Source organism: Cupressus sempervirens, chromosome 5 (genome assembly GCF_028749045.1).
Source record: "Cupressus sempervirens isolate cs-2001-9-10 chromosome 5, ASM2874904v1, whole genome shotgun sequence".
Lineage (NCBI taxonomy): Eukaryota > Viridiplantae > Streptophyta > Pinopsida > Cupressales > Cupressaceae > Cupressus > Cupressus sempervirens.
Window position 1 is genome coordinate 325,201,344 of NC_143122.1, and position 26,973 is coordinate 325,228,316.

The window sequence follows — 26,973 nt, forward strand, 5'->3', positions numbered from 1 at the left end:
TTTATTTTTCATTTTTATGCAAGCTGACTCAATAGTTTTTAATTGTTTAATTATACTTGAATCTTCAAGCCAACGTGACATTTTATTTCATATATATGAAAGGTCAAGATGTAGATTGAGTGTGTATAAGTGTCAAAGAAGATAAGATGTGAATAGAGAAGAATATCTTATTAAGGGAAAAATATCCAAGGAACTACAAAGAATATTTTTATCAAGGAGAAACCAGAGGATAAGCCAAAATAGTGATATGCATGTGCAATCTAGTTGCTTTAACTATGAAGAAATATCTTAATAGAGTTGATTTAACTATCATTTTGTAAATCCTCTAACTAGGTGGTATTTCTAGATTCAAGTGTCTTAAGACCACTAAAAATGTCACTCCTAACAAGGTAATATAAATCCTTTAACATGGTCACACCTAATAGTGCATTTTGTAACCTTTAATAGGATTGACTCCTAACAGGGCTCACTGCAGAAGAGTGAAAAGTTGGAACCAGTTGCATTGATGGTTTTCCCAAATTAGGTTTCCACATTAAGTCTTAGTGTGTAATGTGTTTATGTTATTTTCTTAGCTCTTTATCTTTTTGCAACTAAGTTACTAAAGGTTAATGCACATTAATATTTCAAGATTTCTTTGTTAACTGAGTTACTGTGGATATCTAGTTATAACTAAGCTATGACAGAGTTTGTATTGACATCTAAGGGATTGGTAACTACTTTAGTGGTAATTGATTCAATCCTCCCTCTTAGTTACTCCTCTTATATTTCCAATAGGAAGATCCGAATTAGATGAATTTCTATCTACTAGGAGCTTGGAATGACCCAAATCATACTTTCGACCCTTAAAAGCTTGCAAACCTAAACTAGCCAAGATTCTAATTTTCTATCTTTGAAGGATGATATTGAGGGTCAAGTTTGACCTCTACCTCAACCTCTACCTAGGTCAAAAGTTTACAATTTTAAAATCTGCATACCAAATCTATAATGAATGAAGTGCCAAAAAAAGAGAGGTTCAAGTTGACCTTTGTCTCTAAGAGAATAGAGGAAATTATTTTTTATTGAAGTGGATAAAAAAAAAACATCTTTTTATAAATATAATAAACAACATAATAGTTTCATACCTAGGAACCACAATTAAAAACTACTAAATTAACTAAAATCTAATATCCAATGTGTTAATGCTAAAATCCCCCCTCATATATATTGTATACAAATAAACTCTTGAAAGATTTCAAACATCACCTTTCCAAGAGTCTTAGGGAGTATGTAAACAACCTATGAAGCAAAAGAACAAAGCTGGAGCTAAATGTGATGCTTGGTCACTCATTCTTGTGTATAAGGAAAATCAACCTCAATATGTTTGGTGCACTCATGAAAGATATAGTCATTAACAATTTTTAATACACCCAAATTGTCACAAAACAAAATTGTGGTTGATTCTTGTAAATACCATATCTACTAGGATGTGACATAACCATATTGCCTCATAGACAACTCCACATGCACCACAATATTCATCTTCTATAGATGAAAGAGAAACTTAACATTTTTTTTCTTACTTATCAATGAGATATGGCCAAATCCAAGATGAGATATATTTCCTAATGTTGATTTTTCATAATCTCAAAATCAAATGAAATTTGAGTCAGCATAACCTTGCAAGAAAAATATATCATTCTGCTTAAATTAAAAAGGATACTCAAGAGTTCCTTTGACATATTGTAAAACATACTTAGCTATCACCTAATGAAATTTATTTATCTCCCACATAAGCATGGATAACAAATAAAGCATAAATCTAGCTTGGTATATGTCAAGTAATGAGACTCCAAACAATTTGTCTATAGAGATTCACATACATATGAGGCAAGTCCTAGAAGTGGGATATTTATAAACCTTGTTCCATTGGAGTAGACATATGATTACAATAATTCATATCAATTTTTTCCAATAGTTTCTTGGTATATTTCATCTAAGTAATAAATATATGATGTTTTCTTTGCCATAACTCTAATATAATACAATAATATTGTAACCCTAAATAAGTCATACCAAATGATTTCTTAAGACTGTGCATGAAAATATTAATGAGATTATTTGAGCTCGCAAAAATGATAAGATTATCCACATACAAAACAAGTAAAAAAAACATTTACACCATGTTTTTTGATATATATAAATTAGGAATAAAAACCATGTTGGAGAAGGTGACTATCTATTTTAATGGGCCAAGCTTGAGATACTTGTTTAAGCCCATATAAAGATTTCATTAGATGGAACACCTTTAAAGGATTATGCTGAATGATGGAACCTTTGGGTTAGATCATGTAGAATTATTCTATAAGATAACCATTCAATAAATCAAGAAATAATTTTTTACATCCTTCTGGTGAATCTTCCATCCTTTCAGTGCAACTAGAGCACACACAATTTTGATGGTTTTGAGATTTACAGTAGGTGTAGATCTCTCTCCATAATCTATTCTATCATGTTGATCATATTCATTAGAAACAAGAAACACCTTATACTTTTTGATAGATCCATCTACCTTATGCTTATTTTTGAAGACCCACTTGCAACTTATGGATTTCTCTCCTAGTGGAAGATCAACATGTTCACATGTATAATTTTGACTAGAGACTAGTACTCAACATCCATGGCATACTTCTAATGTGGTTGATTGGGAACCTTAAAAATTGTATTTGGTTCAACATTATCCTTATTTGAACTCATTAAGGCTAAATTGACCTCACCTCTTGTTTATCTTTATGTTTTGACCCATATAGAATTATTTGGGGGAGTGCTTAGGTTAGATTCTTGAAGTGTACATTGAATCCATTTAGGAGAGTATTGTTTTTGCTGACAAGAATCCTCCAACATACCAAAATCCACATTAGATCACCATGCAACTCTTCTTCCCACCTGGTTGAGAAGAGTGCCCAATATCATCATCAAAATATCAGAGTCTTATGATAGGACAAAAGAACTTTGGTTTAAATTTGAGAATCAAAATAAAATTCATCAAAAACCACATCTCTACTTACAAAAATATTGTGTGTCTCAGGATCTATGAGAAAAAATTGTTAACTAATGGAGGTACAAATAGGATAAACAAGATACTGGGGGGGGAGTGTTCATCAGAATCTTAAACACTTAAACTTTTCATCAATTCACTCACACTAATAAATAAAATTGTTCATGTAAAACTTGTAATGTAAATCTGCTATAACATATAAATTTGATCAATCACATGCATGAAAATAAAATGCATAACACAATATTTTTTACCCAGAAACCCTCCAAGGTGAAGGTTAAACTAGGGTAGGGATAACACCCACAAATATTCATTACTGCAATTGATAATAAAGTTAACCAATTAAGGTTACAATTATTGACGATAAGATATGATCCACCCTATGAGGAGTTTTCCCTATTAAAGGTGTAAGAGATTGATAGGTCTCACCTTGTTAGAGGATTTAACACTTACAAAAAAGTAAGGACTCTATTAAGATATTTACAAATACTTTTTAAAACCACTTTGTTAAGAGATTAACCCTAATTCAAGTCAGTTAAAACTGATTCAGTACCTAACTCTCAATTTTCTCTGCAAGCTAATTTTGAGTCTTCTCCTTGTCAACTAATTGTCTTCTTTGATATTATGTTACCTATATTTTCCTTTCAATTCACTAACATGAATAGCTCACTTGATCTATTAGATGATAACATAACCCTTCATTGACTTCTTGTTTACATGCATGCACTTCTCTACTCTTTCTCTTACTCCATGTGCTTCTCCTTGTCACTCTAATCTAGGTTAAGATCACCTCTATTTTTTGGTACAAATAAGTATTATTCACTATTTACACTTTACTTAAGTTTACTTAGGTTAATGCATTATTTTATTATTTATTTATTAGTCACCTAGGAGCATGCATACTCTTATGAGTTGTCATGTTGACAACACATAAGAGTTAGCACTCTAATTATGCACATGGTGTCTACACATAGGAGTAAACACTTTATTTGAGTACATGTTGTCTACAAAATTTACACACGTGAGACACCTCATCATGCTTATCCTCTTATTGTGGAGGATATGTGCTTAGTTGTCATGCTTATCTCCTAGTCCTTTCTAGACACATTCTAGATGCATCTTAGAGGCCTTCATTTACAGGCTCTCCTAGTGTGTATGTACATACTATATGCTTGAGATAATCTATTCTCATATTGATCATACTCTTTTGGTCTACTATTGTGCTTGTGCTTGAGTTCCTTGATCTTGGGTGAATATTGCCCTAAGGCAAATTCTTACATGGTATCAGAGTTCTTGGGGAGATTCTTTTTAAATAGCCATTCAAGACCATTCTTTCTTTAGCACCTCAACCTGAATGTAAACAATCTATAGATATTGTGAGTGTCTAGAACCAAAGAAGACCTCACGATTGCATCTGAAACATTGATTTAGTGAAAATTTTCTATAAATTCACCTATGTTGGGCCATAGTCAAAATTGAGGCAATTTGTTTTTTTGCAAACTGACACTCGAAGGCTTGATTTACAGAATTGGTATTATCATTTTAGATCTATACATTTAATTTTTAGATCTATATATTTTTAATCTACATCTCTACATTTTTTTTGGATCAACATTATTTTCCAAATTTTTTTTGGCCATCGAGCCATAGGAAAGATTTTTCGTAGGTGAAAATTGAAGCTTGCTAGTGCAAGTCAAATATTTACATCACATTCAGAAGGTCAAAAAACCCTCAAATTGACTTTTGTTTCATCAAAATTGGACATTCAAGGTGAAATCTAGAGTCATTTGGTTTTTGGAGGTGCGACAATGGCAATTCAGGAAAAATAAATATAGAAGTGATTTTCAAACAATGATATCTTCCTCACACAGACACTTTTTTTTGACGAATTTTTTTCTGTTATGGGGTAGAATTTTGTGATCTAAACATTGGTTTAGGTGGTTTGAGATCTTTGTTCCTAAATTTTTCTACAACTTGCAAATCTCGATTTTGACCACTTTAAATGCTTAGTACGGGCTCATCTGGACACGTAATCAAGTTCCCTTTTTTTTAGAGTGCATATTTTTTGGGTCTACTTTCCAGATCTGCAATCATATTATAGGTTTTGTGGACAAAAATACTTCTTTTAGAAATATGCGCTAAATTGTCATGTGGTTAGCACACTAAATGCCAAATCATACATTAGGGGGGTTGATTAATCATTTTCATATTTTGGGGGGTGTATACACTTATCGATCTCATGGAGTCTTGTCACATATGTCAGTCTAGTATAAGACTGAAGTTGACACCAGGGAAATATAAAAAATGGAGTGCCTTAATTATTTCTCATCTAATAGAATACAAGAAAGTTTTTCCTTCTCTATACTCGAAGATATTGCCTTCGTTTGAATATTTTCATCTTCCTCTTCACTTTATGTATAACAGTATGAGTAAGGAATCTTTTGCTCCTCTTCTTATGGCAAGTTTTCCTCATGATGTTTGAATGACTCTTTGGGAAGCATATGGAGATCCATGACTCCTTCCATTTCCTGAGGACATTCTATCTCCAATCACTCTTGTTATGGTACCTCCAACTCCAAATGAGATCCCACCTCCTGATACTCCTGTTGACTCTATTGATCTAGTTCTAGCCATAGATGCTTCAGATTCAATACAGTAGGAAATTCTATGTCTTCCTACTTTAGCTTCATGGGGATGACTTCTTCCCAGACATTGCAAGGTTGTTCATAAAGTCTCATTGATCACATTTGTCTTCTCTTTGTTGAGGAGACTACTTCATTCAATGTGGAAACTGATAGTGACACCAACAATAGCGCTTCAAAAAATTTAGACATGTTGGGTTCTATCAACTGATGTAGTGAGAGGTCACGACATCATCATAGTCCACATGCATATATTTCCATAGTGATAGGTCTAGTATAGTAGGGTACTTCTAGTCTTCTAGCTCTAGCTTCTATGGATGATCGCTTGGCAAACATTGAGGATTTGTTCATGGAGTCACACATTGCTAGTTTGGGGAACAATATCAATGATTTGCATCTTCTCTTTGATGAAGTAGAGTCTTCTTCAGTTGCCATGAGGGTTCTTTCTTACCCCTCATGTCCATTATCTACATGATCAATCCTCACAGGTTGAAGTGACTGTGGATACTTATGAACAATAGTTGTAGTGGGTTTCTTTATCATTTGAGGAGATAGATTCTTTGAGATAGGTTCTACATTCATCATTCACAGAGACACTTGAGTAGGTTTCAGAGACTACACCTATCTATGGGATTCTTTCCACACACAACAGAAGCATCTCATTTGTACCTATGGCTTTGTTTCTTCCAAAGGGGAGGAACACCATTCAAAAGTACTATATCAACTTCTACATCAGAGCTGCTATCATTGGTCAGCACTCTTCTTTGAGGGGGGGAGGGGGGAGACTATCTTGTCTCTCTTCTTCTTCTCATATTTCTTCTTTGTATATACTTGATGTATGTCATAATGGTGGGGTCTTGATTATCCATCCATCCATACATTGTTCTTTTTCATCTCTCTTTTTTTGGGGATGATTTTTCCCATGAGGTTTTCCCTCTTTCTCTACTTTATGGGAGATCACATTTTCATTATGTACATGGGTACCTAACATGGCCTAGTAGCTGAGACCCATTATGCATTTTATCCTAGATTATGCAAGCTTAAGGGCATTCCCCTAAGTTACACTTAAGGGGGGGTTTTGTTGTAAATAAGTATTATTTACTATTTACACTTTACTTAAGTTTACTTAGGTTAATGCATTATTTTATTATTTATTTATTAGTCACCTAGGACTATGCGTACTCTTGTGAGTTGTCATGTTGACAACACAGGAGTTAGCACTCTAATTATGCACATGGTGTCTACACATAGGAGTAAGCACTTTATTTGAGCACATGGTGTCTACAACATCTACACATGTGAGACACCTCATCATGCTTATCCTCTTATTGTGGAGGATATATGCTTAATTTTCATGCTTATCTCCTAGTCCTTTCTGGACACATTCTAGATGCATCTTAGAGGCCTTTATATACAAGCTCTCCTAGTGTGTATATATATGCTACATGCTTGGGATAATATATTCTCATATTGATCATACTTTCTTGGTCTACTGTTGTGCTTGTGCTTGAGTTCCTTGATCTTGGGTGAACAATTCCCTAACAAAAATTCTTACACTATCTATAAGGTTTCATAAATATTTTTCTAGATCCTTCCATAATAGCCTCTCCATCTAAATTGTTGAAAGCACAACATAGGGATTTGTGATCCACGTCATTTAAATGTTCTATAACAATGTCTATAATATTTAAATGTTCCTTCCATGTCAACTTGTAAAATTCATTACCTCAAATTATGTTCCATTTTTTAATTTTATGAGAACTCTACATTGCTCACTCTTTACTATTTTTTGATGTTCAACATTGATGTTGTGTGACCTATTTTACTCTTCTAATGGTCAGCATGTATTTTACTCAACACACACTATATAGCTTGACACTTGTATACTTGGAACTTGCTTAGTTATTGATGAGCTCAATTTGTATTGAAATACTTGATTTTATACACTTACTTGAATCCTATAGAGCTTGGTACATACTTGCTTATTTCCATGACTTGACCTATATAGAGTAGCTCAATTGTAGTGATGACTGTCTAACTTTTTCTTGTAAATGACTAAATTGTTGACACTAATAGATAATAATAGTTAGGGATATTGACAATCTCCCCCTTTGACATTAGTGGAAAAAACATATTGTCATAATTATAATGTTACAATACAATCTAATAAATGAGTTCTCCCCCTTAGTCCTATGACTTATGCCAATGAATAATGAACAAATAATGAAAAAAAATGAATAAGATATTCATTTGACCTTTACTCACATCTGCAGTTCTCCATTTGACATCACATATCATTCTTTCTTCAAAACTCTTATTTCTGCCTTCTTTTTGAACATTATATGTCACTACTGCTCGAGTTGAATAGGTGGAAGTAATCCATATGTTTCAACGAATTCCTTATGAACTCTAGTAATCATGGATAGTACATTATCCCATATGGTTCTTTTTTCTTCCAACATAATTTTATGCAACTATAATCTTGCAGCCAAATCAATGAATCTATCAGCCACTAAAAGATTGTGATCTTTAATGATAAGATCTTGGATTGTTTTCAATTCTCTTTGCATGACCTGCAAATGAGGTATCACCATTTTTTGAATAGAGATAATTTTGGATCTCATATTAGATCATTAGCTACCTAAAGGTTAGCCAATGTGATTTGAGCATTCAATAAATTATTGAAATGATCAATGCTTGATTCTATTGACTCAAAAATAATACTATTGGATCTCTTCATCCAAGCCTAAATTTTATTTATTCATGACTAAATATTGTTAGTGAATCTTGACTCATCTAACAAAATTATGTACAAATTTTATCCCTTCTATATTAAAAAAATCTATACTCTCTCTTGTAATTGCACTTTCTTCTCAACAATGGTTATGAAAACTTTGTCAACAACCTTAGTTTCAAATCTTCTAGTAGACCAATCCATTAACATCTCATTTGAATCCATATTTCTACCATTCACTTGTACAACTATAGGGTTGATGATTGGTGCATCTTCACCAAAAAATTTAATGTCAAAAGCATTGAAAAAATTATTCTTTACATCATGTAGTACATGTTTTTGCTTGTGCTCTTTTCTAAGCTCTTCTTATGTTTTCTTCTTCACCAAAACTTCTCGTAAAAACAATTTTTTCTCCAAGGTGAGATTTGCTAGGTCCAATTCTAGCATCTTAATTATTTCATCCAGACTAGCTTCAATATCTAGTGAAACATCTTTTATAGCTCTCCTCTTTCTGCTAAGTGAAGGAGTGTTGCTACTTGACACTACCTTGAGAGTTGGTGAAGGGGTGTCACTACTAGGTCTTTCTTGTCCATCTATGCTTGAGAAAACAATAGTTACACTTGGTTTAGCTACATTTAATTCTTTTCCTACCATAATGTGAGGTGTTGAAACAATCTTATTATTTATACACTTGTTTCCTTCTCTTCACCATCTACCTCTATATCTGTCGTCCTCGACTACTCAACCCTTAGAGTGTCAGGGGTGTCTGCACATATAGGCGACATGTTTCCTTATGGACTTGGTACACCTCATCTTTCTCCACTATGGTAATCATCTTTGATGTTTATGGTTACTCTCACTCTTGTCTTTGGTGTTGACCCAAAAATGCTCCTCCTTAGCAACTCCCTTTGTTTTTGTACAACTTAATCTTTATTTAGTAAGATAAAAAATGTTCTATATTTTGGAACAAATATACTCTTATGCTGCTCCAAAAATGTGTCCTCTTGCTTCTGGGATAAGTCGATCATTACTCTAACTAATATGCTAGTCCTTATCATTTTCTCTTCCTTTTTTGTTAGTTCCCATCTTATATTCAATCTACCATATAATTATTAAGGTATCTTCTTCTCTATTTCACTAGGAGCTAGTTTGAAATTTGAGATAACTTCTACCATATCCTCCTCAATTTTATTTCTATCGTCATTATCTAATGTATCAAATTTGACAAATCTAGAACAAGATAAACATGGGGAACTCCTTAACTTTGTGCATACCTCATCAATAGACTTAGGTTTCCTCTAAGGTGGAACTCTGACCAATCTCCTTCTTTTGGTTCTGGGGGCATTGGGTTGTATAGCTTCTACTACTTTATTCTTGCAACCAAACTATTCAACACTAGCAGTTCCCTTGGTCCTTGGCTTGTTTGGTGGTGGGGTAGAGATGGGTGTCACTTTTGGCTTCTTCTTTGTTACTTCAGCCTTCTTACTTGGTGGTATGACAACAACTAGGGATTTTCCCTTGTCACTTTCTTCTTCTTTCTCTTCCTCATCACCATTTTCTTTTTCTTCATCTTCACCAAGACCAAGTGTCAATTGTAACGGTTCTTTTCTCTTGCTAGGGTGACCAATGTTTCTTCCAAATCTTCAATCATTTTCTTTCCTTTCTTTTCTTTACAAGCTATCTTTATTTTTATAATTATTCTTGCTTTAGATTATTCATATCTCCTAAAAGGTTTAGCCTTGAAATCTATCTCTTCTTTTAGTAATGCATCAATGTTTGCACTCACTATATCACTATCTATCTCATAGTCAAAACTTTGTAACACATACAGAATTGTTATCTATATCCACAAGAAAATATATGTCACTATAATATTTCATGACCAACTCTAAATTAAGTCTCCTCATTTTCATTTTCATTCTTTGCTTAAATTCATCAAAATAAATGTCCATTAGATTCTCAAAATTTTCTCCCAACTGAGTGATATACTTGTTAATTTTTTCTATCATTGGTTTGTCTTGCTCCCATACAACATTACTAATACTAGGAAAATACTTCTAGATGTAAAATAAAATATACAAAATTACAAATCCAAAATTACACATTGAATTCTCCACTTTTCTTATGCATGACATATTTTCTACAAGTTGTAACCTCTATAGATCGACAAGATCATACTCATGATCTTTCATTAGAATCTTCCATGCTTGATCCACATCCATACAAGGCACATTGTTAAATCTTTTTGATTGATAGAATTTGTGAGTGATAACCCTGACTAAAAATTCAATTAGTGGTTCAATTTTTTCGTGTGATGGATAGACAATGTCCATTCCATCCTATGTTTTCCTCAACTTCTTCATGAGTTAGCATTCATATGATTTTCTTCCCATCTAGGGTTGGATGGCTTGTAACCCTATGAATCAATTTCTTTGTGATCTCCACTAGTCTATTCTATAACAAGTACTTCATGTTATGGATTCTTCTCAAAAAAACTTTAATCCATTCAACCTTGAAACTCTTTGGGAATTCTAGGGCACAAATTAACCCTTTCCTTTCAACAACTTTGAATTCATCCTTCAAAATTCCTTCATTTCAAAACTTCTCATATGCTTCCATGATTTCATAATCTTCTACTTCTCTATTTTTACACATGTAATAGCTTCTTACATCATTGATATAGATGATATCACACCCATTGAGTCTCTAAAATAGCATGAAACTTTGGTTGAGGAAAAGCATCACTCTTTGCTAGTTGAATTACACTAACCTCTTGGCTCATTCTAGTGATTGATGAAGCTTCCATTTTTGTAGTTAGTGTTTTAAATTATTTTCTTCCTTGGATACTTGGCACATTTTAGATCTTCACTTGTTTAAGCCTCTTTGTCCAAATCGCTCTAGAAATCTTTGGTAATCACCAAATTTCTCCATGTTCTCGAAAGTATAAATGAAAGGTATATAATAGGGTAAAAGCACAAACCTGTGTCACCCTTTTGTAAAGGAAAAGTGTTAGAATTCTTTAGAATAACTAAGAGGGGGGGTGAATCAATTATTCAAGGTTTAAAATGCCCTATTAATACCTTTTTAATACTTTTATACCCTTTTCATCTGTTCAAACTTAAAAATAGTCATATAAGAAAATTACTATAAATCAACATGCAAAGATAAAACATTCAAGATCAACACATAACACAATGATTTACGTGGAAACCCAATTTGCGAAAAACCACCAGTAACATGCTACTTGATTCTCACTCTTCTGAAGTGATGCCCTATTAAAGGCTTACAACACACTGTTAAATGTGACCTTGTTAGAGGATTTCACCAAACTGTTAGGAATGGGCCTGGTTAAAGGTCTTTAGAACATCCACTTGGAATGTCACCCTGTTAAAGGATTTATCTAATGGCTGTTAAACCAACCTAAGTCCATATGATTTATCTTACTATTACAATTGCTAGAAAGTAATGATAATGGTCTTTTGATCTAACATAACTTACAACATACTTTGCTGATTTTAGATCACTCTTTCATTTCAATCCTTATGCTTGGCTTCAATCACTTTAGTTCTGACTTGCTTGTCTCTCTCTCAAGCTTTATCTCCTTGAGTTTACCTATTCATTCTACTAATGCAATCATCCTTGTGGTTGTCTATCCAAATAGAGTTCCTCAACATTTCATGCTTTAGTGCTTGACTAGGGCTCTCTCTCTCACTATCCCTTCTTTTTCACTCTCTTCCACACTATTTTCTGTTAACTTATGTCTTCTTATATACAAGTCTGATTTTCCTTTTGCCACTCAATTCTCCCTCTCTAATTTTAGGGTTTCAAAAATGGATTAGGTAGGATACAATGTATCTACCCCATATCTTGTTTTCTTTGCCAATTGTTCCTTAAAAATGTTCTACATGGTGTTCTGTGTCACCAACTCATCATTCTTATCCTCCTTTTAATTCAAAAATTTCTAGATAACAACTTTGTCAGCTTTGATTTGATGAATCTTTGATTTTCTAAATAATGCAGCAACTCAGCATTATTTAGTTACTGGTGCTCGGCACCTCTATGTTACTTGGCACCATTGAGTTACTGATGCTCGGCACCTCTGTGTTACTTGGCACCTATACCTACTCGGCACTTGAACTTGCTCGGCACTTGGACTTGCTTGGCACTTGGACTTGCTCGGCACTTGAACTTGCTCGACACTTGAACTTGCTCGGCACTTGAACTTGCTCAGCACTTGAACTTGGTTTGAGCTTTACACAAGACTTAGCTAAAACCTTAGATCTTTGATATGTTTTAGTGTGCTCATTCTTTGTATCTTTTAGTATGTCATCCAATACACTGTTTCATTAATGGCTTGATTGATCCTTATACTTCATTACAACATCATAACTTCAACCTTTCTCTAGGTATTCTAGTTACATCTTATTGATTGCTTCCACCTTGACAATCAACTAATTGATAGTATTTGGATCACTAAAGCAATTGTCATCCCTGCAAGTAGCAAGTTTGACATCAATGACAAAACAATGATTGATGACATTCTTTACCAATTCCATATATTATTCCAACAATTGTTTTTATGATCATTTGAATCATTTCCAACAATCTCCCTCTTTGGGATTGATGACAAACCAAACTGATCAAGTAATCAATTTAGTTACCACCAAGATTGTATTAATTTGCTGCATTTTCACTACTAATCACATATATCTCCCTCTTACATATATATTTCCCTCTTACTTTGCATTGATCAATTTTTTGCATATTTCTCCCTCTTTGACATAAATGCCAAAGATGTAGCATCTTTATTATGCAAAATATAAGCTTTGGCATCTTGTCGTCTTTCTCCCTCTGTCACCATGCTTGTGACTGATTTGGAGTTTTCTGTTCCTGCTGTCATCCTTTGCATCAACCTGTTAATATTTCAATAATTTATTCCTATTGATGCAAGGCAGCTTCCTTGTTGCCTTAAACTGCTTGAGTTAGGGGTATAACCCCCAGCTTGCCTCTAAGATATTCATAGGCATCCTTAGGCAATGGTTTGGTGAAGATATCTGTAGTTTGTTCCTTTGTGTAAATGTATTCCAACTTCACTTGTTTGTCTTCTACCAATTCTCTGACATAATGATACTTGATTGCAATGTGCTTGGTTTTTGCATGCATCACTGGATTTTTGGATATGTTTATAGCACTTGTATTATCACAATATAATATCACCAATTTTGTTACTTCTTCTTTCATTCCATTCAATAGATGTGTGAGCCATACAATGTTTGTACAATTGACTATAGCTGCCACATATTTTGATTTTTTAGTGGACCGGGATATACATGTTTGTTTCTTGCTAGTCCAGGTAACCAGCCTTTTGCTTAAAAATAATGCACCTCCACTCGTGCTTTTTTTGTCATTAATGTTTCCTCCCCAGTCTACATCTGTATATGCGTTGAGTTCAAATTTTCCATTCTTTTTGTAGTATAGACCAAAATCATTAGTCCCTTTGAGATATCTCATTATTCTTTTTACCGCTATGAGATGATTTTCTTTAGGATTAGCATAGAATCTAGCCACTATTCCAACTACTAATGCTATGTCTTGTCTACTATGTACAACATATTGTAGTTTTCTAATCATGGATCTGTACATTGTTTGATTGACTTCAGCTAACTCATCATTTTTGGATAGCTTATTCCCTATGGCCATTGGTGTGCTGACTAGTTTGGATTCCTCCTATCCAAATGTTTTAAGAATTTCTTTGATGTATTTTGATTGTGTAATAAATATTCCATGTTTGAGTTGATGAACTTGCAATCCAACAAAAAATTTGATTTCACCAAACATGGACATTTCAAATTCATGTTTCATTTTGTCAGCAAAGTCTTTGCAAAGTACTTCCTTACCACCAAATACTATGTCATCCACAAAAATTTTAGATACAATAATGTCTTTACCTTCTTCTGCTGTGATTTACATGTTGTTGTTATCATCAGTTCTTTCAAATCCAATTTGCACTAGATACTTGTGAAGTCTCTCATACCATGCTCTAGGTGCTTGTTTCAAACCATAGAGTGCTTTATGTAGCTTACACACCATATCCCTATTATTTTCATCAACAAATCCTTCTGGTTGTTCAATGTAGACTTCTTCTTCTAGTATACCATTTAAGAAGGTAGATTTTACATCCATTTGATAAACTTTGAAATCTTTGTAGGTGGCATATGCAAGTAAAGTTCTTACTCCTTCCATTCTTGCAACAGGAGTGAATGTTTCTCCATAATCTATTCCTTCTTCTTGAGCATAACCCTTACATACTAATCTAGCTTTATTTCTGGTAATCTCACCATTCTCATCTAGTTTGTTTCTAAATACCCATTTGGTGCCTATCACATTCTTGTCAGTTGGTCTGGGAACCAAACTCCAGGTTTTATTTTTTCTTATTTGATCAATTTCTTCTTCCATAGCTTTATACCAGTCGCCATCTTGTAATGCACCGTATACTGTCTTGGGTTCAGATTTGCTGATCAGACATGATTCATGTCTTAGTCTGTTCCTTGTCATTGGTCTTGCATCTTTGTCACCAATTATTTTTTTAGCAAGGTTATGTCTTTTACATATTTGGATAATCTTGGCTCTGTCCTTGTTTCCCTGTTTGATCTTTCAGATTTAGGATCACTATGCTCTTCATTATTAGGTTGTTCTTCATTATGTATGCTATCTTCTAAATCAGATTGTGCATTTTCTTCATTCTGTAATTCAGCTTCTGAATGCAGCTCGAGATTCACTGGTTGTGAATCAACTGAAACTGACACATGTTGTTGACTTTCAATTTGATTGACATCATCCTCATCAGCAGTTATTCCTTCATAAGAGTATACAAAGGTTCTATATTCTTCCATTTTCTTTGGTTCTTCAGCTTGGACTTCTGTGTTCTCATCAAAATTTACATTTGCACTTTCCACAATTTTGTTCGTGTTAACATTCAAACACTTGTATGCCTTACTTCTTGTGGAGTAACCAAGAAATATACCTTCATCACTTTTTGCATCAAATTTTCCATTTCTAAGATCTCTAAGGATAAAACATTTGCAACCAAATATTTTGAAATGTTTTACATTTGGTGAGTAACCATACCATAATTCAAAAGGTGTTGTATTTGTACCTTTCTTGACTTGTACTCGGTTCAATGTATGAACCGCTACACTTACAGCTTCTCTCCAGTATTTTAGAGCAACATTCTTTTCCATCATTAATGTTCTAGCACAATCAATTATAGATCTGTTTCTTCTTTTAACAATTCCATTCTGTGGGGGAGTTCTAGGTGTTGATGTCTGTCTTTTGATTCCATTGTCATTACAGAATATCTCGAATTCATTTGATGTAAATTCACCACCTCTATCTGATCTTAGACATTTCAAGCTTTTTCCAGTTTCCTTTTCAACTCTGGCCACATACCACTTAAACATTTGAAAAGCATCAGATTTTTGTTTTAAGAACATAACAGTCATCATCCTAAAATAGTCATCAACAAATAACATTATGTATTCATCTCTTCTATAGCTTTGTATTTCCATTGGACCACATAAGTCAGTGCAAACTAACTCAGGTATCTCTTTAGATGTATAGTTTTTGCTTTTGAAACTTGACTTTGTCATCTTTCCTAGCTGACATTGTTCACACATGATATTATCAGGCTTCTTCAATTTTGGTAGACCTCTGACTTTCTTCATTTTATTGGTTTTGACCAGATTGTCAAAATTGACATGACATAATCTTCTATGCCATAGCCATTCATCATCAAATTTTGCAAATAGACAGGAAGCATCATCAAGGTAAAACAAATTACTCTTTGTTTGATCACCTTTTCCTATTAGTTTACCATCATTGTCATAGATTTTTTGCAGCTTTGTTTTCAAGTTCCACTTTGCAACCTATATTGCCTAATTGTGAGACACCCAGTAAATTGTAGTTTAATGCTTCAACATAGTATGCATTGTCACATGAAATTTGGTCTATGAGCTTAATGGAACCTTTTCCTCTGATTTGACATGGAGCATCATTACCAAATCTAACACTATTTCCATCATACTGAGTAAAGTTAACAAACTTACTTTTGTCTCCTGTCATGTGATGTGAGCATCCACTGTCTATGATACATCTGTCATTCTTGTTTATACATGTCACCAGTGCTGTGGCTTCTTCTTCATCAGATTGGTCCTTCATGGCTACATAAACAACTTCATCATCATTGTCATCAAAATTTTCTTCAACAATATAACACTTCTTACCTTTTTCTTTGTAATCTCTCTTGTCATCATCTCTTTTGTTCTTGTATTTTCCTTCCCTGGAATCTTTTTTCTGTGGACATCTTGCAGCAATATGACCTACTTCATTGCAATTGAAACAAATGATAGGCATCTTACCTTTGAATTTTCCTTTGCCCCTGTGAAATCTTCTAGTGAGAAATGCTTCCAATTGTTCCACATCTTCCTCATTAATGCTACTATCACTAGATACATACTTCATTTTTCTTCCTTTCCTTGATTTCACCTGTTCGGCATCTTTTAGTGTTAGCTTGGCCTTAAAAACAGATTCAACATTTTCAGGTTTGTAGTTGTCAAAGTTAAATAACTCAAATGCAGTGAGCCTACCTATTATACCTTCAAAGCTTAGATTATTTCCTGGTATACATCTTAGCTCTTGTATTGTTGATACTCTAATAGCATAGATAGGGAGTAAGGTTCTTAAGAACTTACTATTAACATTATCTTCATCTAGTTGACCATTCAAGCATCTTATTGCACTTACCACTTCCTTTATTCTTGCACCATACTGAGTAGCATTCTCATTTTCTTCCATTTTCATGTCATCAAATTTTCCTCTGAGACTTTCTCTTTTTGCTCTTTGTACATTCTGATCTCCTCCATAGATGTCTAATAGGGCTTTCCACATTTTGAATGGAGTGTCAAATCCTTTAATATCATCAAATTCAGCATAGCTGAGTGTAGAGGCAATCTCCAGCATTGTCTGGTTGTGTTCTTGTTTGTTTTTCATGTCTTCGGCAGTAGGAGCACCTGTTGGATCTACATGTTTAGTGAAAATTGAATTTTGGGCATAATATCCTATGGATCCAAGATGTAGCTTCATCAAACTTTTCCATGCAACAAAGTTGTCTTTGTTGAGCTTGGGAACTTCTCTCTTTGGCATTTTGATCTTTTTTGCTAGTAGTCCCTTTAAACTGAATTAGCAGTCAGGATCTGATACCAATTGTTAGAATTCTTTAGAATAACTAAGAGGGGAGGTGAATCAGTTATTCAAGGTCCAAAATGCCCTATTAATACTTTTCTAATACTTTTATACCCTTTTCATCTATTCAAACTGAAAAATAGTCATATAAGAAAATTACTATAAATCAACATGCAAAGATAAAACATTCAAGATCAACACATAACACAATGATTTACGTGGAAACCCAATTTGGGAAAAATCACCAGTAACATGCTACTTGATTCTCACTCTTCTGAAGTGATGCCCTATTAAAAGCCTACCCTGTTAAAGGCTTACAACACACTATTAAATGTGACCTTGTTAGAGGATTTCACCAAACTGTTAGGAATGGGCCTGGTTAAAGGTCTTTAGAACATCCACTTGGAATGTCACCCTGTTAAAGGATTTATCTAATGGTTATTAAACCAACCTAAGTCCATAGGATTTATCTTACTGTTACAATTGCTAGAAAGTAACAATAATGGTCTTTTGATCTGACATAACTTACAGCATACTTTGTAGATTTTAGATCACTCTTTCACTTCAATCCTTATGCTTGGATTCAATCACTTTAGTTCTGACTTGCTTGTCTCTCTCTCAAGCTTCGTCTCCTTGAGTTTACCTATTCATTCTGCTAATGCAATCATCCTTGTGGTCATCTATCCAAACAGAGTTCCTTAGCATTTCATGCTTTAATGCTTGACCAGGGCTCTCTCTCTCACTATCCCTTCTTTTTCACTCTCTTCCACACTGTTTTCTATTAACTTATGTCTTCTTATATACAAGTCTAATTTTCCTTTTGCCGCTCAATTCTCCCTCTCTAATTTTAGGGTTTCAAAAATGGATTAGGTAGGATACAATGTATCTACCCCATATCTTGTTTTCTTCGCCAACTGTTCCTTAAAAATGTTCTACATGGTGTTCTGTGCCACCAACTCATCATTCTTATCCTCCTTTTAATTCACGGATTTGTAGATAACAACTTTTTCGGCTTTGATCTGATGAATCTTCAATTTTATAAATAATGCAGCAACTCGACATTATTTAGTTACTGGTGCTCGACACCTCTGTATTACTCGGCACCATTGAGTTACTGATGCTCAGCACCTTTTTGTTACTCGGCACCTATACCTGCTCGACACTTGAACTTGCTCGACACTTGGACTTGCTCGGCACTTGAACTTCCTTGACACTTGAACTTGATCGGCACTTTAACTTGCTCGGCACTTGAACTTGCTTGGCACTTGAACTTGCTCGGCACTTGAACTTGATTTGAGCTTTACACAAGACTTAGCTAAAACCTTAGATCTTTGATATGTTTCAGTGTGCTCATTCTTTGTATCTTTTAGTATGTCATCCAATACATTGTTTCATTAATGGCTTGACTAATCCTTATACTTCATTACAACATCATAACCTCAACCTTTCTCTAGGTGTTCTAGTTACATCTTATTGATTGCTTCCACCTTGACAATCAACTAATTGATAGTATTTGGATCACTAAAGCAATTGTCATCCCTACAAGTGGCAAGTTTGACATCAATGACAAAACAATGATTGAGGACATTCTTTACCAGTTTCATATATTATTCCAACAATTGTTCTTATGGTCATTTCAATAATTTCCAACAAAAAGGCTAACAAAAGTATAACTATTCACGTTCAATGATATCAGAGTAGTATTATTATTTAGAATTTGAAAATGAAGTAAACTAATGAAATGTGTGGAAATGGATGAGGTTAAGGATTATAAATTTTTATAATTATTTGGAATAATAATTGATATATTTTCCCTATTTATATATATAATGTTTTAATTGCTGAAAAATGTTGAAAATTAGGCGTTTAGTTCCCACCACAAAACTATATAGAAATAAACTTATTTCCATTTGAACTCAAACTATGTTATAGATAACATATATAGGTACAACAGTCAAAACTAAAATTTGATTTTAGACCTATATTTTCTATTTTATAATGATTCAAATTTTCTTTTCACCCCAAATGTATAGTTTTCATCTCCCACCTAATTTTTCATAACAAATTTATTCTAACCAAAAGAAAAATTATATATTTTGGAAGAGGACCCTCTCCTCTACAACGTCATATAATTTTGAATTTTTTTTGATGTAATTTAATATTTTTTCTTTCTCAAAATTTACATCTTTTCAAGTGTTAAAATATGTGCTTTTAGAAATTTTTAATTAAAATACTATATCTAATTAAAACACTATAAACTCTATATAAAATATTCCTTACTTTGAGCTCTATAAAATGATGCTTAGATGTTACTAAAAAAATATCATAAAAAATAGTAAGAGTTATTGAAATGTCAGCTTTCTAAAATAATTTTATTTCTTCAGTAATTGGACAAAAACTAGTATAAAACATGAATTTAATAGACATTTGCAATTGGAAAAGTGTTAGAACATATATAACTTAGCTAGAATGAATTTATTTTAGATGATATGTTTGAACAAAATTGGTTTTTGGATAGAAATATTCAAATTTGGTTAGTCTAATAAGTTAGCCTAAAAGGTGACATAGCTTTGTACTTTTACCCAATAATGTCTTCAAACTTTGTTATATACCTTCCTTTGATCGATTAGGGTTATCTATTAATGTTATGTACTTAAGTAGGTGGAATCCATCTATGTTGGTTGATGTTGATTCCTTTCAACTAGGTCTTTCTATTAGAGCTCAATCTCTTCCATATTAATTGGATGTATGATCTATCAATTAGGTATATAGCTCCATACATATCTCTCTTTCTTAGATTAAGATGACATCATTGCCTTCTCCATTGGATTGGGTGACCTCAGTTCCATTACCTCCACTATTTCTATCTTCAATTTTTCTTTTCCATTTCTAGTTCATTCCATTCCTAATTTTCTCAATGTCCATGTTCACATTGTCTTTTGTTTGATTTTCTAAATGCGCTTGAGTCATGCAATTCTTTCTTTGATGCCCAAACTTATGACATTTGAAACATGCTTTATTAGGTGCATAATTTTTCCTTTGATTTTTCTAGTAAGGTTTTGTTTATGATTTGCATGCATAAACTCTATGCCCATACTTCTGGCAAGTATAGCAATATCCATCAAATTTAGGTGTAGTAGTTGTATTCCTCTGTGTTGACTTACATTCATGTATTTAAAGTCCATAAAATTTAGGTGTAGTAGTTGTATTCCTCTATCTTGACTTACATTCATGTATTTAAAGTCCTTTTTTTTTGTAGTAAAAATAGTAACCAATAAACTTAGGTTTAAAATTTTGCATACCATGTTTGTTTCAATAGATATTTGTAGTATGACCAAGCTTTCCATAGTGATAGCATATTCGTTTGTCCTTTAACTTTCCATGCCTCATTTCTCCATTTATGTATGGTTATCATTTCTTAGTGCATGAATGTCTAGACCCATCATAATAACTTGATGACTTCACAAGTCCTTCAAAGTACTTCATTGCCTCTTCAAGTTTGTTGAATTTCTCCATAGACTCTTTCTCATCTTTAAGTTCATTCTTCAATATGTCTTTCTATAATTTGATATTTGCAATTTCCACATCCTTGTGATTCAATGCCTAATTTGCAAGCATTATTTGATTCATCATTTCCATTCGTGTCTCTATGAGCTTCTATACATTTGATATCCTTTCTTCAAGTCTGGTAGTCATCACCATTTTGTCTTCTTTAGCCATAGTCTTGTCTTCTTCAGCTTTCTTCTTTTGTTCAATCACTTCATATAGTTTTAATAATTGGATTTCATTTTCTCTTTCCAGTCCTTGTATTTCTTCATTTAGAAGTTTTTTCTTTTCAAGTAGATCAGTAGATGCTTTGTCATTTGGATTTATTGGTTCAAATGGTCCTTTAGTCTCCACTTCTTCATATGAAAACTATTTTATCTAAATGGAAATTTCATTTCTGTAGTACCTGCCCCTAGTTTACATTTTCGAGCTACATTTCTGATATCATTGCCAAACTCTTTTAGGCCAATTTATGTTTGATGATTAGTATTATTATTTTAGAGATTATCAGATGATGTTTACACTCAGTTTATTATATGATGAGATTACTTGGTACTCTATATTTCATGCATGTATGATGATTATTCAATGGTTTCAGTTATCGATGATGATTAGTTAGATGGGTTATTATTCCATGTGCTTCTTATGGATACTTACCCCATACTGCATGTGTATGGTGTGCGTGTTGTTTTATTTATGTATGGTGTTTCTGATATGGTTAAGGAAGGGAGTCGTAGTCACCTACTAGTCGGGATCTACATGATGCACCACTTCCTGCCATTGTCTATTTAGCTTAGAATATTGTGTTTGTACATGTGTGGATTTTATGCAGGTTGCAGGTATCGGGTATCGACTTCCTTGAATTGTTAGGATGAGCGTACCCTATCGCACTGTCTCAATGGTAAGAGAGGGGAGATAAGCTCTTAAGTCCAAATCCTAAACCCTTTAGCCAATTGTCCTAATTAATAATTAGGACAAGTATCTGAGTTAAGTACCCTCCGAATGCATCAAACGATGTAATTTTGTGATTATAACCCTTTTGTTTGATTTGGTATGTATTTTTCTATGATGGGTTTTCATATGTTGCTTTATGAGTCCTTGGTGTATTTTTCTATTAATTAAGTCTAATTAAAAAGAAAAATTAATGATTTAATTTAATAAAGAATTATTATGATATCTTTATATTTAATTAATTAATTAATTAAATAAAAGAATTAAAGTTGGAGATTAAAGTTCAAGATATATTTAGAACAGGATAATATTTATTTAATTTAATAATAATATATTTGGAGTTCATTTTTAAATAAATGCTAAATATTATTGTTATTTAAATTAATTAAATATGTTATCAATTAAGTTCTAAAATAAATTAAAAGTTGAAAGATATTAATTTATTAAGAATTCTAGATCGCATGATCTAAACATGAGTTAAATTTAAGAATTAAATTAAAAGATTAAATTATAAAAATTAATAATGTTATTTTAATTTCTTAAAAGTGCACATAAGATTTAAAGTAATAAATTAATTAAGAATTGAAGTCAAGTGAAATTTTAAATAAAGTTATTTAATAATTCAACTTAATGTGCATGAAAGTTGAATGCAAAAGAATAAGAAAAGATAATAAAAGTTAAATTGGAGTTAATTGAGTTGTGCAAAGAGTCTTCTCGAGTAAACGCACAATTAGTGCCCCGGATTGAGGAGAAATCGCTTATCACAACTTTGGGGGTTCATTTTTGAGATAGAGGAATCTAGACGGGAATTTTTGGGAGACAATCTTTGGAAGCGAATTTCAGAAAGCTGATACCAAGAAAGTGTTCCAGAGGAAGGTGATTGAGAGGAGCGAATTCTTATACAGTTCCTGGAGATTGTATATTAGCATCAGGATCAGGTAGGGTCTTGTGTGTTGATCGTTGATTATTTACGCAATCTCTCTATTCCTTGTCTTCTTCGTGCCTATGGATTGTATATCTAAATTCTCTATGATGAATGTTAAAACATTACGATATTGGAATTTATCAGATGCTTGCCAATAAACTTCTGTATACATAAGATTTAAATGGGAAGGGTTGAATCTAATACCGAAATTCTAAATTAGTAGATCGATTGGTTGACTATATATTTTTTATATCAATTTAAAAAGGAGACCAATTTTTCAATGCTTATATATATATATACATATATATAAATTTATATATATATATATATATATATTCTTAATTAATTTTTTTATTAATAAGAGTCTTATTAATAACGAAATGGTATTCTTTTGTTTTTTTAAAAAAAAATATATATATATATATATATGAGATATTATATATATAAAATAAAAATAAAAAAGAAAGAAAAAAAATAATATATAAAAAAAAACATATATATTTATAGTGGGGGGGGAGGGAATCACCCCGTACCCGCCCCCCACTGTCGCAGGCCGATAGTACCTGCGTCGCAGGTACTGCGACGGTAGGTACAGAGTACCCGCCGCCGCAGGCCCTGCGATCGTAGGCCTGCAGCTAAGCCGACGGGCTATAAACGTTATTTTGAATAAAAAAAATGTGAAATTTTGATTTCGTTTTTGTCTTTTTTATTTATTTATATGATTTTTAATTTATTAAAACAAATTTTATTTATTTAGAATTTTTAAATAATAAAATTATAATATATTTAATTTTATAATAGTTTAAACTTTATTAATATTTAATAAATAAATATTAAATAGATAGACATAGTTTGTAAATTTTAATTTATTAATAATTTTGCTTAAATATTAATAAATTAACAATTAATGGTTAGATTAAAATAAGTAATTAGATCAAATGATTATTGATTAATTTAATTAAAATTAGTTTAATTAAGTTAATTAATAATGAATTTTATTTGACTAAATTATAAATTTGGATATTGATTTAATGAAAGTTATTATAGAAAAGGGATAATCGTAAAGGGTAGTTGAGAAAACCTAGTTACTTGAATTTGACATTAAACTGAAACATAAACCTTACCTTAACTCAAACAATATACTTTCAGATCCAATCTCTGAGACTTTGATGTTGTCTTTGTACTTTGAATGTTTTGGGGTTGGTTTAGCATTGACCAGTTCAGGTTGTTACCAGAGGCTCGGGGTTGTGAATGTGATGTCATGATGATTTGGTCTCGATCTTTCTTAACCTGACCATGGTAATGTGATGAAGTGCTCTATGACAGGTTTGGGTTACTATTTGTTGTTGCTTTCCAGTTTCCTTGTGTGAAGTTGAGGTGTATGTATTTGAGAATACCTAACTTAACCATTTTTGAGTCTTGATCAGTTATATTTGATAACCATTTTTGAGTCTCGATCAGTTATACTTGTATTACTTTTTGGTTGCTCATTAGAGAACCATTGGATTTTTTGACTTATCATTGATGCCTTCAGTTGCTGATAGAGAACTGTCGTGGTTACATGATTACTATTTGATGTTATCTGTTGCTCATGAAGAACTGATATAATTTTGTGGATTATCTTTTTTATAATGTTTTCAGTTTCTCGTATAGGACTGAGGTGGTTTTATTATGATTCTTTGATTTATGAGTTCATGAGCTAGGGTAGGTTATCTATGTGTAGAGTCGGGAAGTGGCTTGCAATGGGGGTCGGAGCCCTAAGAGGCTGCCTTGAGAAACCCATTGTAAGTCATTTTTAATAAGTGAAAACATTTTACACTAAATGAGAGAAAATGAACCTAACAAGATAATTGTATGTTCTCTCCCATGCCTTGAGTGCTAGTACAGGCTAGGATGGGGTAGAGAGGACACTTTGTTATGACCTTGCATTCCATAGTATGCCTCGTCAGTATGAGAGGATACTAGTGGCCGCAGGATCAGTAGGGACCCGGGATTCCTAAGGGATTGCTCAGGTAACTTCTACGTGACTTTTGCGATGACACTTTCTCGCTTGCATATTAGGTTTCCTACGTGTCTTGTGGTACCTCTGGGATTTAGATGTCGATCTTTTTAGGAACCCTTGAGTTAGCATACTTATAGGATTTCCTGAACTTAGAGAGTATTTATGATTATAGGTTTTGTTATCCTATTTGGGACTTGAGACTATCTCCTCAGCGCGGTGGGAGTGGACCATTTAGGTTCCACGCGGTCGGGTGGTAGTGCTTTTACTCTTACCATTGAGATCCGTTCTGTGGGCACCGTGGCTGGAGATTTCGTGATTGGCATTTACCTTCACTATGTTCTTGGATTATTATGATGGATGGTTAGATTTTATGATAGATGTTTTATCATTATGGATGTATAGATGTATCATGTATGGTGAATAGTTTCATATATTTTTACTATACTTTGTATCATAGATTTGAGGATGTTGTATCTTGATCTTTACATATGTATATTCTTTTAAGCCTTTCATACCCTGTGACATGTACAGTGGATGATTGAGCATTCTAAATTAATTTGCCAAGGAGCATTCAGAACAAATGTATATTATGGACATTGGAGTTTTTGATTATTCTTTCATATGTATGTGATAGTTGTTAGACTTAGAATTAATTAATTTAAACGTGACTCAACGTCTTGGGATCTTTAAGAAATGTAACTTACAATGTATGTTTGTCAATGATTTCATGTTATTGCTTCCACTACTATGTGTTTGATGTGTATGTCATACTTTCTTACTTTAAAAAAAAAAAAAAATGTTTAGGAAACTTAGTGAAACTTTAGGTTAATTCTTTTGGATCCCTTGGCGGGGCGTTACAATTTCTCCTTTTTAGGGAAACATGAATTTATCTTGTCTTGCCTTCTCAAGTTTCTATAGTATGAGTTGGATCTTAATCACCTAATTATCAATAACCTTGTCCAATTTCAAAGCCTCCATCTCCAAGATCTAACCATTAGAAATAAATAATATTGAGACAGGGTGGGAGGGTGGACGAATCAATATTCTACAAGCTTTTTTCCACAACTGAATATTGTTAATTACTTTATAACTTACATATGAAAATAAACCAATAATGCTAAATAGTAAATATAACCAGGCACAAAGAGAATTTATAACACCATTATTTGCTAACTAGGGAAACCCTAGCCAAGGAAAAACTCTAATGGGGATGATACCCACAAGGTATTCTACTAAAAAAAAGAATCTTGTTAAGGATATTAACCTTGTTAGGAGTTTGTGAAATACATATAGTGTCTCAAGTCCTTGCTAGAGGACTAGGCTCTCTTTAAAGAATCAAGCTTGTTAGGAGTTGGTAGACCAAATATAATGTATGCAAGAAGAGCCCACTGCCCTAATATGCTATTACATAATAAAGTTCTTCACTATTATAGGTATACATACAATACTATCTCATTGTTGCATCTCGCACTTTCTCTGATCATACTTCAAAATTTTCATCACATAAGACATTCATATCATATAAGATTTCTTCGCAATATTTCACATTACTTCAACACTTCAAACCATTTGCACAAGATAACATATTTGCTTATATCTCACAAATTGATAAAAATCTTCTTAGTCATCCTTCATATCTTCACATGCTTGACTTAATATAGAACTGGCATAGAATAAACATCTAAGATGTTAACCCATTATGACTTAGTAATTATTTTGTAACCAAAATAATTCCTTCAATCGTACAATCCAATTCATTGATAGGCTCTGTTATTTTATGTTATATACCAGAACTTGTAAATCAACTATAACTCTCATCATATAGTTGATACAAGTCTACATACTAATATATGTTATCACCATGTTTTTATCTGGTTATCCTCAACTATGCATGAGTCA